We start from the raw sequence: 6,243 nt of genomic DNA, 5'->3' as shown, positions 1-6,243 counted from the left end.
GGGTCTGGAAGATCCCGACCAGGTCCAGAGGCCAGCCTGCTGGCCTGAGGAACAGACGCCCAAAGCATCGGCGTGAGTGTCGGGCAGCCCTGCGACAGCAGGACACGTTTGGTATTCAATCGGAAAGAAAAGGGAGAGAGTGAAAGGGCAGAGGGATGCAGAGGCCAGGAGAGAGTTTGATCCGTCTGATGATGACAGCAGAGAGTGAAAGTCCTTCAGCTTGGTTTAGGTTATGTGTCTGTGAGCGAGGGAGGAAGAAAAAGGAGAGTCGAAAAGTACGAGTTGTCACCGAGCAGAAACGGGAGCTGGAAGCATGTAAATATAATAATAACCACTGCAGCCAAGAAGAGTGCCTGACGAGCAAAGAGAGCGTCTTTGTCCACTGCTGTCATCTTCCAACCTCCAGCCAATCACAGTGACCTCTGAATGAAGAGATGCACACCTCCATATAAACTATAAAATCATTCTGACTCAGTAAATTCATATTATTAATTTTATTGTATTTTTAAAAATGACCTAGTCACAGCTGAAGATGATCCTGGTATCTGATGGAGGTGAAAAGGAGACCTTTCATCTGTCCCATCTGCTGACAGGAGTCTTCAAAGTTTACCCAGAATGCACTTGGTGAAGCTTCCTGCAGTGAACGATCAGAGCAGATGAAACATGAACAAAAACGCTGGTTTCTGCTCCTCTACATCACCAACACCAAACTGCTGTAGTTTATTCACACTATGATCGATCCATCATAACCACATGTGGTCTGTAGGGTCGATGTGCTTATGTGGTCGTGACTAGATGTGATTGGTTTGTAACTTTTAAAAAAGCTTCAGTGAGTTTTTCTGAAAGTTTCACGTCTCTGATGAAGACATGATCTGATCAGAAATGCTGGAAGAATGATTTAAAAGCACAAATGTTTACTTTAAGGGCCTCAAAAATATGAATAATATGAAGACAGAGCTCTGAATGTCTTTGTAAAAAGTTCTGAGTTGATGTGGGCTCGACACAAGCAGACAGAAATAAAACTGATCGGGCTGAAGCGTCCAGGACTGATCGGGCTCTGAAGGTCACATGTTCACTCAAAACGATCATCAAACTGTACTTGTTCAATCCTGCAGCACTCCGATATCCTCAGAGGAAATGCTACAGAGACCAGCATCAACAGCAGCCTCATATTCACACACAGTTACTGATACACGGTCAGTGAGAAGAAAGACGTACACAGAGCAGAGGAGGCCGAGAAACAGCATCAAATAAATTCCAGCTCCATGGAAGAAAAACTACAGCCTATATTAGTCTGAGGAGCTTGAAATGAAAAGCCACTGGACTTACTTAAGTTTCCTGAAGACGTTTCATCAAGAACCTTCAGTTCTGAGAGCAATTGGTGGAGAAAGGCCCAGATATTTAAGCCCTAAATAGGGTCCCTAAGAGGGCCATGTGCCCCCTTTTGATCCTCTGCTTAATCACAAGAGCCAAGCTGTGAGATTTTGTGACTCCAAGCTCCTTAGTCTACCATGTCCTGGAGGACTGAGAGACAGACATACAGCCAATGATTCTTCACAGACATCAAGTGCCAGTTTGATCCGTCTGATGATGACAGTCCTGACAGCTCGATGTTACTGAGCACAGAACAGAATAGAATAGAATAGAATAGAATAGAATAGAATAGAATAGAATAGGGGAGGTCCATATGAACATACTGTTTATCTGAACAGCTGCTTTGAAGCTCCAGATGTGAGCAGTGTTTTTACCTCTTTACTGTCTGATAGTAATGTTTGATTAAACTGGACATTATCTGGTATTACAGGGATTATTTTACTGTTTCTGTGTTATTATGTTTGTTCAGTGATATTCTCTGAGATATTCTTTCTGATTTACGTCACACTGTTTCCATAGTGTCCATAGTTTCCTTCATACAGCAGAGCTTGTGGGGAGTTCTGTATCAGAGGGATGATGGAGGAGCAGACAGTCCCTGGATCAGTTGCAGCTGTCCGGTTGGAGGGAGCAGATGTCTGAGGGTCTGGGTGAGCGCCACAGATGTTGGTGTGATGTTTGATCTGCTCTACACTCTCAGCTCTGAACATCCAGAGAACTGCGGGTACATTTAAGGCCGTCCACAGAGGTTTGTTGGACTTGGAGAAACGTGCTGAGAACCAAAGTGTTCCACAGTGTGGACACCAAGCAGGGAGTGAACAGGCTCAGGCAGCAGCAGTGCTGATATATGCCTGGCCTCCATTCTTCTCATTAAAGCTGCCCGAGCCTCCAAACAACAACATTCACACATGTAACCCTCACAAATATCACTGACAACCAAAAGTCCCATTTTTATATTGATGTCAGCATTATTCCATCATGAAGCAACGATAGAAACACATCTTCATTTCATCTCTGTTGGAGCTTTTTGTTCAGTGAAAGGACAAAAAGCTGCCAGCAAATCAGATTCACTCTGCTGCACTGAAACACTGTGGACACAGTCTGGAGACACGCAGACTTTAAACTTTATTTGCATGATGTGAAAAGAAACCACATCATAAATGTGATCATGTGGGACTTTAGAAACAGAGGATCGCTGTGATCAGAGAACCCGGCCTCGTTAATAACCTGTACTGATCTTTTTGTAGTTTTAAAGTCCGGCCCCACAGCTCCACACAGTCGCACATGTGAGGAAGTAGAGCAGTAAATGATCTGCAGGCCTTATAGCTTAATACATCCTCTGTTTGATACTCACTCAATAACCACTTTAATGTTTCCATGGTAACCTGTGATCAATCACAGCAGCTGAAATAAATAAACTCTTTCAGTTTGAATGTTTCACATTTTCCTTCAGTTTCTTTTTGATGTATAAAAATCATAAATGTGGTTTTCTTCATATTAAGGGACAGTTTGTTAACATCAGAGCACATTTTAAGGACTTCCAGCTTCCTTCAACAGCAACAACACATCCTGTAAATTTATCACACAACTAAATCAGTTTGGATCATCTGCAGAAAAAACACATGTGAACAAACCAGCAACATCACAAACATCATGAATATAAAGTGGAAAGAGCTGTGGACCAATCAGAGGTCCCGGGCTCCTCACTGTGGCTGTGTACCTGTACAGGTGTGTGTGAGCTGAAGCCCACGCTGTGCGTCAGGTAGGAGGTGAACTGTTCAGGTCTGAGCCTCAAACTCCTGCAGGGACCAAACGTCTCCTGAAAAACATCCATAGAAAAGAATCTTTGACTGTCTGAGCTCATCTTCATATTCTCCACACTGCTGTGACCTGCTATATGTTTGTATTCAGCTTTCAGGGCACGCTTATATCACATTCATGTTTTGGGGCGTGAGCGAGTGTGATGGAGCGAGCTGCTCAGACGTGAGAACACAGCGGCCATTTTGGGAAAAAGTGTCTTTTATTTAGCCAGAAATGCACAAATATCCAACAGGAAGTGACACGGGGCCTCAGAGAGGTCAGCTGATCAGAACTAAAGTCAAACAACTTCACTCCAAACTAACTGCTCAACACAATCAAAGTGAGCCGACCCACAAGAAACAAAGAGGACTTAAATACTGGCTGATCAGAGCAGTGTGAGACATGAGGGCAACACAAATACCAACAATCATCCAACAACAACACAAACATTGGCCCCCAATGAGAGGGCCGTGCTGGGTTTGGTCCAATCAGCACTTCCTGTGTAGAACTACCAGCAGCCCTCAGCAGTCACATGGAGCCTTCAGCAGCAGGAAAACAAAGAAATGTGACAAAGACAGAATTTAACTGTGTTGTACAAAAGCTCACTAAATGTGCTCCAAGTAGAACTAATGGATTTCACCAAAGTCCAAATGAATGAGTGAGATATATGAACAAGAAGTGTGAGTCATTATATTTGTGTGTGCAGTGTGTGTGAAACTAACACAACTCATACTGCACCAAAGTGTTGCTGCACGGGGGTCACTCACTGCATAGTTGTGTGTCTGCAGGTGCGCCCGTCACACCAAACATCTTTTGCTGTGGCTGTTCCACAGCTGCAGCTCCAGGGTGAATAATCTGCCCGGCAACAGGCTCTGATAGGCCCGTTTAAACAGTCTGACAGCAGACATGTGAACACACAGAACAAACAGCAGACAGAGAAAATAAGAAAAAAGGCTCTCGGAAAGTTGAACATCAGCTAAAAACCTAATATGTTTCTCAGGGTCTGATTGGACCCCAATCAGAGTTAAAATGAGGGAATCATGGACTTGTATGTAAATACTCCAAATAAATGGAAATGTTTCACTGTGTGGGCAACTTTGGTGTGGAAGTGGGTAACAGACATGTTTTAGCCTTCTTTCCAGGTGATACTGTCAGGTGTGATTGTAGCCACGCAGCTACCGAGTGGACAGAATGTAAAATCAAATCATCTTCACTTCTCATTTCATGGATTTTATGCTTTATTTTAAACGTTAATACTTTGTTCTCCTCTGTGTAAGCTGGACTTGGAGTTTGTCAAGCTCACAGCAGGAAAGATGGATCGTTTTTATGAAGATGGGAAGCCAGCATCATTCTGAAACTCACATCAGAGGAAACAAGAATGTTTCTCTGCTGAAGGACTTTGAAGAGAAGACTGAAGGTATTTTTCCATAAACATAAACTCCTCCCCTCATCTTTACTGCTAGAAAGTGAAAAAAAGGATGACCAAATAAGAGTCTCCTTACTGTCTTTAGATGACGAGTAAGTGGAAGTTAAAAAGTTAGTAGAATAATTATACAACAAATATTTATAAATTTCTACTTTTGCTGCCACCCTCTGATAAACAGGTTGGAATATCACTGTGTTTACTGATGGGGGAGAATGAGGTCTATGGAGACGGCTGTTAACAGACTTTAAGTTATGTGGCCTTGTGCAGCCGTCTTAGCTGCACATGTTTGTAATAAGTTTCTCCAGCTTTGTCTGAGAAGACAGTTTATCACATAGAAGCCACAGGAGGAGCCTTTAGCCTCTGCATTTCTGATTTCAGCCATTTTTGTTGTACATTTCATGACTGATTGAATAACACATTTCTGCTTTGCTTTGTTAGATGAGGTTTGTTACACTGCCCTGGTGGTGTAAACACACCTGCTCCCACCAGTCGGTGCCTGAAATCAGCAGCTGTTACTTCTGCTTAACATGAAGCCCAGATGTTGGTGTGGGTCAGTGGGCACTGCTGTGGGCACCTTTCCCCAGCATCACATCACATGATCGTTTAGTCCCAGAGTGATGCGTTTATATCTTCTGTGACCACGGCACGTTAACTTCCTGTTACTTTAACCATAAATCTGTGATCCCAGAGCTCAGTGAAGACAGGAAGTGAAGCTGCTGCATCTACAGGAGGAAGAGGAGGGACCTGAGTTCCTGTTAGAGGAACAAAGTGCTGATTAAACAGACTGAACATCATGAGCTCTGAAGAACAACCTCAAAGTTTCATCTTCTCAGACTCACAGGGAGGAGCGTCTGCTGTCAGTGTCAGCAGCACAGCAGGTGTGAGGATGAAGGCAGACTCTGACCTGATGGTCACATGTCACATGACTCTTCTTCTTCTGCAGAAATGATCCCTGTAACTGCTGCCTGCTCCAATCAGACGTCAGTAGATGATGATGATAAAATAATTTAAAATCTGTGAGGAAGATGAAATTAAAATGTAGCAGCTGTAACAAATAAGACGAGATTAAAGCAGAAAATCATCAATCTGCTGATTTAGTGCACAAAGCGTTAGATAAACATTTTAATGTGATCATTATTTAACGCTGAGCAACTCAGTGCTGCTGTTTATCTCTGAGGTGATGGCTGCACGTGTGAGTCTGAAGCTTTAAACCCACACAAACACTGGAAGAACACGCAAACACAGAAAGGCTCCGGCCTGATGGTGGCACTTCCAAATGATTTACTCTACAGATTACAAGTTTTACTAAGTCTGTGCACTTTTTCAACCATCCAGGTCATAACGGCTTGAAGGCAACAGGGAACGTTCCCTCTAAGGTGAAGAGAAAGAAAAGGAACATTAAAACATGTGGTTATCCAAACTGGGCCTTTATGAAACTAGTGAAGACACAACAGGAGTCTGAGACAGCAAGCAGAGAAGGGAGCAACAGACAGAACAACAGCATCATCCCTTATGTAGCAGGTTTATCAGAGAAACCCAGGAGAGTCTTCTCCAAGCAGACATCCCAGTGTACTTCAGACCTAGCAACACACTCAGACACAAACTGGTTCATCCCAAACACAAACTTAACAATGTTGTGTTTGCTG

The sequence above is a fragment of the Rhamphochromis sp. 'chilingali' genome (assembly GCF_963969265.1).
Source record: "Rhamphochromis sp. 'chilingali' genome assembly, chromosome: 1".
NCBI lineage: Eukaryota > Metazoa > Chordata > Actinopteri > Cichliformes > Cichlidae > Rhamphochromis > Rhamphochromis sp. 'chilingali'.
The sequence above is the reverse complement of the archived record's forward strand: the minus strand, read 5'-3'. Positions refer to the sequence as shown.